Source organism: Zerene cesonia, chromosome 11, assembly GCF_012273895.1.
Source record: "Zerene cesonia ecotype Mississippi chromosome 11, Zerene_cesonia_1.1, whole genome shotgun sequence".
NCBI lineage: Eukaryota > Metazoa > Arthropoda > Insecta > Lepidoptera > Pieridae > Zerene > Zerene cesonia.
Window position 1 is genome coordinate 326,657 of NC_052112.1, and position 11,369 is coordinate 338,025.

The window sequence follows — 11,369 nt, forward strand, 5'->3', positions numbered from 1 at the left end:
TAATAAATGTTATTTGCAGTTAACAATTTTCTTTTTTCTTTATTACAATATTTATGGCAAGACTAGGTATATTAACTATTTTTTATTCCAAATTCACTATGGTACAAAGCCCTCTGACCCTCTCCCCCCATTTTAGTTGATAGGCAAATGCTCTCAACGGGTGTCTAACATATCCCAGGATTTTTAATTTTTAGTTTTATAGCATTGAAATGCTTTATAAATGAGAAATTTTGAAAGAATAGAAAAAAATTTTTTCCTTCCTCCTGCCTCGTGATCAAATTTTTCTATTCTTTCAAAATATCTCATATCCCAGGATTCTTTCTTGGGGGGAATTGGTTAACTTAAACGCATACTGCACTTTAATAAAAAGGTCCTTCTAATGTCGGTTATGCTAGTTCATCAAAGCTACATTTACCTTAATTAAATGCAACAATGACGTCACGTGACGTCACACTGTCACTTTCTGTCACGCGGCGCCGCGCGTGGAGAAAGTAGCGGTTATTCACCCGGGTTTACGTGCATTTTGATAATTATATTAATCTCGGCTTATGCTATTGAGAATTGTAACAAATTGCGCAGTAATTACGGTTAGCATTAGTTCGAGAATTTAAAATAAATTAGATGTGAATTGATATGTAAGTAGGGCGATAAATTCATAAATTATTTATTTCTTTCAATATACAGCCGTGTAAACAATCGAAAAACACTTTAATAATAATAAAAAATAAATTTCTTTATTTCAGTACGTGCGTCCCATATTTTACAATTAGTGAACTCGTATAATAATTAATAAGCATAAATAAAATAAAATAAAAACTACAACCAAATAATTCAAGCCACATTTGATATCCATGCTTTATATTTATATGAGCTACTCATCACAACTGTATTTTTTTATGTTACAGTCGGCAATGGAGCTGGTGGGTCGCCTGATGGTAAGCGCTACCTTAATAAATGGGCTATCTAACACTGAAAGAATTTTTCAAATCGGACCAGTGGTTTTTGAGATTAGTGCGTTCAAACAAACAAACTCTTCAGGTTTAAAATATTTGTATATATTTGTCAACTCTGGACATAAAGTTTGCGTTATGTTCAAAGTTATTTTAGAACTAATGAAATTTGTGTTTGTAAGGAAGAGAGAATGGCAATGTCCTATCTATTAAAATGCAATAATAATTATATTATGATGGTTCATAAGGACGGATGGTTCATAACATTTTGAGCTTATTTTATTATTATTTATTATTATATTATTTTTGGCTTTGTTTGTTGACCCAGAACTTTCGAATCTTTGCTTATTTGAAAGCACCAGCCTCCCGTGTGGTCCCATTCCAAATGAATCTCGTTCTGTAAATTTGAAGACTTAAATTTGTTTTTAAACAGCATAGGATGCATCTAATATTTGCTTTGATGTTCCATCTAAAATAGCATATAAGTCTACCCATATACAGAGCCTTTTTTTTTTATGTCATAGCGGGCAGCTGAGCTGGTGGTTCGCCTGATGGTAAGCAATCACCACCGCCCATGAATATTCGCAAAGGTAGGACCTCTGCGAATGCGCTGCCCGCTTTTATGGGGTAAGGGAAAAGGAAAGGATTAACGACTGGAAAGAAGGAATGGACTAGGACGGGTGAGGAAAAGGAAACGGGCCTCCGGCTCCCCCACTCACCGTACGAAACACAGTGGCATGCCACTATTTCACGCCGGTTTTCTGTGGGGATGTGGTACTTCCCCGGTGCGAGCTGGCCCAATTCGTGCCGAAGCGTGCTCGACTCCCACAATAAAGGGTCGCCTTGTCTTCCAAGTTACACTAAGCACTCATAAAGAGAACCTTATGATCTTATATAACTGCGAAATGGTCGTCAATTATGATTGTACGATAATACCATGAAGGTGACCTAAATAGTATTTTTTTGTGTTTGATTTTACGCGAGTATTATACATTTAGAAATTAAAAACTTTTTAACGGATTTTAAACGCGATTTGGTGGGTGGTCACGGGGAGACTCGCGTCTCGAGTGTATATAATAAATAAATCGCATTTAAAATCCGTTAAAAAGTTTTTAATTTCTAGGTGACCTAAAGCTTCAAGTATCAAATTACCATCCACTCGGGTCCATCTAATGCGCACCTACAGTACTCAAATGAAATTCAAAATGACCAGGCATCAATGATAATGTTATGATAATAGTCACGAAAACGTGCCACCGTTACGAGTCGGCACGCGTTCAAAAATTTTCCATCATGTTTATCAAATTGTCAAGTTAAGGGTGCGGTTCGACTGGTAAAGTATATTTGTTGTTTATATAAATAAGTCGTTTATTGCTTCAAACATTTGGTATAATACAATTCATACAAGTCACATAGAGAAGCATAAGATTGCGTCTCATCTATTGCTGCCCAGGACTCGAGAGTATCAGACAGCGCTGATTTTAAACCGGCAGGGATAGATTTTGATAAAATTTTTATTTTTTAGTGACAGATCAACATTAGTTTCAACTAGGCTACAATTTATTCATAATTTAAATCAGTATAACATTTTCAGAGGAGGTGTCATTGAATAGGTCTTTAAAAAGTGAGAGAGCTTAGAGATTTCTATACAGCTTTTTTAGTAAAAAATCGGTGTAAAAAAACTCGAAAATCAACGAAGAACAAAATTTTGCAGTATACGCGAGCGAGCCACGGCCGGAAGACTAGTTTCCAATTAATTTAATCACGAAAATTATTTTTAAGCTATATATAAAATTCTATTATCGTTTATCAGATACTTTAGATTTCCTTCATTAAAATTTTTTTGAATTTTCCGCGAATTACTCAGATTAGAAAAACCCGAATTAGATTAGAAAATGTTTCTTATCTAGCGATATCTCTGACAGAGCGGTGCTTTATTGAGACATTAAATCAAAATGTGTCTTTATTAATTTGTTTTAAGTCTCTGAACGCTTGATGGAGCAGTTGTGCTCGTACTTCAGTGGAAAGTGGCAGGTTCGAGATCAATTCAAGATATCAAGCAAGAAATAAATTAATTTTTGCTATATATCTGGAAATTTTCTATATTACGACTCGAAATGATGGAGTAAATAAATTCGGAGCCAAATGAAATCTACCAACCCGCATTTGGCCCGCGCGGTCATTATCGTCTAAGCCCTCATAGCCCAGATCTGCAGTGGGAACAATTATGAGCTGATGATGACACGCTCAACTTCCAACTATAAATATAAATTGGCAGATTTTCTAACAGTGAAAAGTATTCCACCGATAAGATGTCTTAAATTTTTACTGGTCAATAAGCATAAGAACTGTGTAAAGCTCACCAAATTTCTCGCCCTGACCTGTAGCCCCAACTAGCCCCGAGCTAACTGCTGCATTATAATTTACAGATGATTCCATAATCTAAACAAAGTTTTGTTCGCGTCATGTAGGAGCTGATTCTTGAAGCTCTGAACATCATTACAATCAACAACATAAACTTTGATTATTTGTACATTTAAAGTGAAAGGATCTTCAATCACAAAATACGATATTGCGCAAAACCGCTTGGCATGACATGACATTAGGTGAAGAGGTTACGTGTGAGTGGGACACGTCTGTTGAGATTTTTAAAGCAAATTTTGGGACCTAGAAGCTCTTTAGGCATCTGACAGTTTAATATATGTCTTATTTTACAATAAGAGAGTTATAATTTGACAAGCATACAGTTGAACGAAGACATCAAATGGGCATTATAAGCAATAATCATTAACTTTCAAACAAATAAAGAATCATCGAACCCAGTCGAATGTGCTGAGGTAAAAAACCAAAAAAAAAATAATAGAGAATTCAGTATCTCCTCCCCTTTTTTGAAGTTTGTTGAATATATGTATATATCATTGAAAACAAATGAACTAACGACAGATATAGTACTCAGTAGTAAGTTAGCAACGAGCAAAGGAATTCTTGATATGAACGTTCTTTAATTTTAAAGCTTCATATGCAATGCACAGTGCATTGGATAAAGATGGTTCTGGTAAGAACAGATAATATTATGGGCGCTCATAACTTGAATATTAATTACTATATTAGAGATACGAAATTACGACTGACCCAACATTTTCTTAACTTCAATAATACAATTCTGACAGTTAAAAGTTAAAAGTCAAAGAATTTTTAAAATGTTGATGACACAGCTCAAAAAATAAGCCAAAAAGTTATACCATTTACTATGACAAATTTCAAATTCAAGATGGCCGATAGCACAAAATGGGGTACGGTTTTTTTATTTAGTATACTAGTTTAGTACTGTGAATTTTGTTCAGATTTCTGTTTAAGGTTTTAGGGTTTATCATTGGTTTATTAGTAGGGGAGCTATAGATGAGTGTAATTTGTATGTGTGTTTGTAAAGTCATAGTTTCTCTTAAAATGGCTCGATTTAAGAGCGATGTGATTAAATCGAAATTATTGTCTTGTTTAGTGATGAGTTTTCTAACAGATGTGCTCTCGAGTCTTGGCTTATTTGAGATAAAAGTGAGAAAGGTTCACTAGACTGAATTTGTACTTAAAAAAATTTCAACGATATAAATATGTATACTTTTAATTATTCGAGGTTGTCTCTCAGCAAATGTACCTAGTTATGGTCCTTAAATTATATAAATAAAATTGATATAATTTCTCCCTAATTATTTTACCCCCTGTTTCATTTTGAACAGCTTCTCTTACTAGTCCTTAATGTTTTTTAATTGTTGCTTTTAATATAAATTAAAATCTTCTACATATCTCAATTTTTGAATATCAAAATTGGTTCAACCGTTTCGTACGTAGATTACAATTTAAAATTACGTGCGTTACTTTGGCTTTACTTTTTAGATTTTTTACAGCACTAGGTCATAGGATCAAGTATTGATAATGCTAAATCTATATTCTATACTAATATTATAAAGCTAAAGAGTTTGTTTGTTTGGACACACTAATCTCAGGAACTACCGGTCCGATTTTAAAAATTCTTTCAGTGTTAGATAGACTATTTATTGAGGAAGGCTTTAGGCTATATATGTACCACGGGCGAAGCCGGGGCGGCGCTAGTATTACATAATACTTTAGAGTTTACTCAAAGAGTCACTAAGTCCAAATCTCCTAATACATATATAATTAGGAGGATCCAATTTCGCCAAAAGATAAGAACATCGAATCAAATCTATCACCACGCCTACTTCGCAATCAATAAAAATAATTTCATTTTCGATACAATTATCTACACGCCATTCATTAATTAACATTTTTCTAACGTCCGTCCCGCTCCCCCGCGCACGGCTTACATATATCCGTCTCGCTCTAAATCAACAAAGTGTGTTATCGCGAAAGCCGCGGTGAAAGAGTCAATGCCCTGCGCGGGAGCAACGAACGTCTTTGCAACGCAGCCCCCCCCCTCCCCCCCCCTCACGCATGGACATCACATGGAGCTGTGGTGCGGGAGTCATGGTGATTTCGCGCCTGAGGGCTTGCTGCTGTGGGTGTACTACTGTACTTGATTTATATTGGGTTGAACATCCTGAACTTCGCTCGTGTGTTGTTGTTATTTAAGAATCAGAATTTCGTAATGCCTCACAAAATTCGGATCCCTTATGAATGTTCCGTTCTCAAGCCAAGATCGATTCGTAGATGCGTAGATCTTGGTAGGCCTAACCTAGCACACTCACGTGACGAAGTCTAGGCAGGTGAAATTTACACACCGAATATTTTAATTGGTACATTATTTATATATATCAGGATAAATTAATGACTTTTATATTAATTTTAAGAACGATAACATATATTTCGTAATTGAAACAGTTATCCATAAACTATTGCAACGAAAACATCAATTCCCTGCAAATATATACCAGCAGAATAATTAGAAAAGAGTTAGAAACACAGCTCTATATGATATAAAGTAAATGCAATAGACACACACAGGCGCGCTGCACGCCGGCACTGCGCTTCTAGCCTGTGCCGTGTGCACACTGGCGGGTTGCCTAGGAATTAGGCCTTTATGTCCAAATATCATGTATTAATGTGTCATACTAGCTGCGCCCCGTGGTTTCACTCGCGTAAGTCCGTATCCCGTAGGAATATCGGGATAAAAAGATGACTATATGTTATTCCAGTTGTCAAGCTGTCTACGTACCAAATTTTAAAGCAATCGGTTCAGTAGTTTTTGCGTGAAAGAGCAACAAACACACACACCCTTACAAACTTTTGCATTTAAATATTAGTAGGATGTAGGATAGTAGGATGATCTAATAGTGAAAAGATTCTATTACCAGAGCAGTAAGACCAGTAAAAACATTTTTTTCATATCTATGCTATTTTTATTTGAAATTCATTGATTGTCTCTCAGTAGGAAGATGGTATATTTTCCCCGTTTGAATCTAATTAGTTCACATTTAATAGATGTGTGGTTTAGTTTGTTTCATATGATAATTGTTCTTATATAAAAAAAAATAAAATAATCCGCCTGCAACTACTTAAAATGTATATTTTGATGTAAAATACTCAAATAAAGAAAATAGTTCAGCTTGCTGGGTTGTCTGGAAGAAATCTCTCACTCACCATTCTTATTACTATGTGTAAATTGTGATTTGTTTTACAATTTGTTGTTATTTTGTAAAAAAATAGTTTATGTCTAAGAAATTATTATTAAATAAAAGAAAGTGTTAGTAACCACGCACACTATGAACGCGTCCTAAGAATAGTTCGCCGAGTGAAAGTGAGCCGTGTACACACGCACGCACACACGCGCACCGCAACAGCTTTTGTGCTGAAAGCTTTGAATCTATGCAGTTTCATGATACTGCATGATTTTGGGCCGATTTTAATTTAATATATTTATTGTTTCAAACGACTTCTAAAGAGTATTTATTTTAGAATTTCGAATTTGGAATACGACTATTTTTTTTTAATAATTTTAAATAAGATTGCCATAATTCAAAGACTTTTTGAATGTCGAATTCGCATATCTCATTTTGTTTTTGTTAGGGGATTATAATTTGAAATCGATGTATTTATTTTGTTTGCTAAGCCATATTACGTAGGTTGGTTACAATAAAGTTTATCTTATATATAAAATTCTCGTGTCACAATGTTAGTCTCTATACTCCTCCGAAACGGCTTGACCGATTCCTCTGAAATTTGGTAAGCATATTGGGTAGGTCTGAGAATCGGCTAACATCTATTTTTCACACCACTAAATGATAAGAGTAAGGCAGAACAGCGTTTGCCGGGTGCAGCTAGTTGTAATATAACTTACCTTTAGGAAAGAATAACAGAGGTTTTTATCATAATTCATAGTAAGAAAATAAAACATACACACAATTGTTATAACTATATGTTTATATATTAAACACGTCCTTTTTAAAGTCGGACAAAAGGCATTGCCATCCGTGCTTGTTTTTTTTTCTAAAAAAACAATATGAGAATAGAATATTGTATATTACATATAAAGCCCACCAGTGCGCTGCTGTCGTTCATAAATTATGCATAATGCGAACTCGCGGCGTCACTCGCTTTGATGCATGGCTCTAATTATCGAATTGTTCTCTCGCCTTTTTTCATTGTTGGATAATGTTATGTAATTGAAAAACTTACATTGTTATTTATTATTGTGTAAAAAAAATGTAATTTTTTGGTATGTGTTATTTTTAGTGTTTTAATGTTGGGAGATCAAATCTTTCTTGAGGAATGTAGGATTATTTTTTGTATCGGGTAATCCTGTGAACTTTTAATTTGTTTCAAAAACGCTTAGTATATATCATTTTAAAAGGAAAGTGTAATTAACTTGTATTTTATTCGCATAGCGGTCGGCCCTGGCTTTCCTGGTATTTCGTATATAGTGCACTTGTACAATGGTGAAAGAATTTTTGTGAACGTTCCAATACTTCCTGAGATCAGCACGTTCAAATAAACAAACAGAACATTCATCTTCATATCTACATAGTTATGAAAATCAAATGATTTGAATCGATACACGGTTTTTTAAACGATTTTAAAAAACGATCTCAACTGGTTAGTACTTTTTTATGTTTGTTACCTCATAACTATTTACTGGATGCAACGATTTTGATGTTCCTTTTATATTCAAAAACTGTTACTTGTCGTATCGTCCCACCATAAATTTGGTCTAATTCTGACAATAAGAAGACGGTTTGGTTTTTTGTTAAAAAAAGTTAATTTATAAATTCTTCATTTTCAATTGGCTTGAATAAAGTTAAAAATAAGTTATAATAATGGCAAACGTAGTAACGTAGTAACGTAGCTTTCAAGTAAAAAAAGAATTACAAAAATCGATTCACCCAATAAAAAGTCCAATCATCCAAATCCCTCAAAGACCTGTCGTTAAATCCAAGAATCCACCATCCACGCCCAAACCATCCGCACATACGCACGTGCCACCATACATACATCATTGCGAACCGAAGCGAATCCGTGTTACGTCACTGGTGCATTTCTCTCCCCTCCCCTCCCGCCGTGCACTCGCTGGCCTCACCCCCGCGGCCGCCCGCCAGAGTGAATGCACTGTCTTACATAACCGCTCGCTGGGAACCATCGGAGTGTGAAAAATAGTTGGATAATTTCATTTTTAATTGGTATTTTAGCATTAGTTTTACATCGGTCAAATGTATTGTAGCTAGCTGTGACCCGCGGCGTCACTTCACCGGGTAAAAAGTAGCCCATTTGCTAATAGAGACTTTAATCTATCTCTGTATTAAATTTCATACAGATAGGATAAGCTGTTTTCGTGTGAAGGAGTAACGAACGATCTATCCATCCATATTTACTCACTTTGACGTTTATTATTTACTAGCTGCGCCCCGCGGTATCAGCCGCGTAAGACTGTATCCCGTAGGAATATCGGGATAAAAAGTTGCCTATATGTTATTCCAGTTGTCCAGCTGTCTATGTACCAAATTTCATTGCAATCCGTTCAGCAGTTATTGCGTGAAAGTGTAACAAACACACACACATCCTTACAAACTTTCGCATTTATAATATTTGTAGGATTAAATCTAATTGTCTTATTCACTCAAACTTGGAAATATGTTATATAATAATGTTTATTGGGCGTTAGTGATCGTTTAAAGTGAAGTCCCGTGTCCCCTAGTGGGGTATGGGGCAGATGATGTACATCTCTTTCACTGATCGATTTTCTTTAGGGACAAGTCATCATCCTTCTGTGTCCTGCCAGACCGATTCATTATATTATTAACCCGACGTTTCGAACACTTCAAACACCTGAAAATACAAAAAATTCATATTTTGCATGTAATGGACTCAAATACACTTGCAAAATCTAGTCGAAAATCTAACAACATTCAAGTGAGCACACAAAAACAATGGTTTATCCGACTCCGAAGCAAAGCGGCTGCACTTTCTCCGTTACGTAACACGCGTTGCAGGTATACCGTAGAACAATTGAACGGAAAAACACGTTGAAAGACTCAGTGGTTGTGGCTTTCCGGGGTTCGAATTTGGCGAAATTTTGCTTTTTTTATGTTACAGTCAGCAATGGAGCTGGTGAGACGCCTGATGGTAAGCGCTACCAGCGGCCATGAACATTTGGAGAGGCATAAGGTCCATTGCAGACCTTACGCCTCTACAAAGGGATCGCCGACTTTTTGGGAAGGGATTAAGAAAGGATTGGCGATAGGAATAAGGGAAAGGAGTGGGGAGGGTAGGGAAAAGGCTATGGGCCTCCGGTTCCCCCCACTCACCGAACGAAACATAGCAGGATGCTATTTCACGCCGGTCTTCTGTGGGGGTGTGGTACTTCCCCGGTGCGAGCTGGCCCAACTCGTGCCGAAGCGTGCTTGAATACCACATATAAATAAAAGTTGTTGAATTAACTAACAATGTTGGTAACTTTTTGAAAGATAAATATATCATGTTATCTTCTTGTCCTTTTGACATAAGTAAAATATCTTTAAACCAAATTTACTGCATTTTAATTATTTTAACAAGGTTTTATTTCTTTTTTTTAATTAGAATAAATGCATCCCAATAGGTAAAAAAACAATTATATTTAAAAATGTACCAACCTTCACTCCACAGTCACCTACAAGTAGCAAATTAACTGAACCACCTTCTCTTGAGGGTTGGTTGTTGAACTCTGCCCTTGGAACAGCTACACCGGAAGAGATTACATTCGCAATATTTGGTAGCGTTGTGTCATGAGCAATATAATTTTTGAAATGGCAAATTTTTGTTCAAAATCTTATGGAAGGTAGTAGAAATGTGTTTGTTCTGTAGATGATATATTGCTTAAACTTATGGTTCGGCTTTCCGACTGCCTTTTAACTTTAAACGTGTATTTCAATGAATGGCTCTTTACGTATTATATGTATGTGCCTTGTGAGGATAAAAATCGCTGAACTGATTTTGATGAACTTAAATATGTAGATAGATTAGACTTATGTTTGTTGTAAGATGCGACTGTTGCGCCTTTAACAGAGCTTTCATTGAATGTAGTATATGAAATTAATCTGTTAAAAAAATTTATAAGACTATCACTTTGTTTCAGCTAATCTCCAAAACGGCTTAACCGGCGCTAATCTTACGGTACTTTTACTGACAAATCCTACGCTATCCTACTCTTATGATAAATGCGAAAGTTGTAAGGATGTTTGTGTTTGTTGCTCTTTCACGCAAAAACTACTCAACCGATTGCAATGCAATTTGGTACGTAGACAGCTGGACAACTGAAATAACATATAGGTAACTTTATATCCCTATATTCCTACGGGATACGGACTTACGCGGGTGAAAAATCAGGCCAGCCTCTCTCGAGTTTTAGCGAACGACTAACGAACATCAACTCATTTTTATATATTAGATACATTTCAAATTACACACATATAAAAATTAAACGAATTGAGAAATTATGAAAATGTATTAAAGTAATATAGAGAGAGCGTGACATTTTTTACTTTTTTGTAAACGCATACCAAATTTAATATGAAAATAATGACGAGAGAAAGAAGAGGACCAAAAAGATGCAATAATCATTACATGCTTGATTGTAGGAACCGAAAAACAGGATAGGATTACCTAGAAAAATCATCATTGTCAATGGAACCTCAGTTTTTTCCCTAACACATGGATTCTGCAGTAAATATTAAAGTATGTATCACGTGGTAAAACCTAACACTAAGCAGATCTGCGTACCGGAGTAACTCTGAAATGTAGCCAGATTTGTTGAGTATGTTTTTGTACAGTATATTCATTTCCATTCACTTCATTCACAGAACATTATGTAGGCCTTCGATTGTACTTCTAAGATTTTCTGGAAAGCATGGTTCGACAGTCCTTAAAAGCTAAACAATTGGTGATACCGACAGCTTTTGAAACTAACCGATCTGCTTA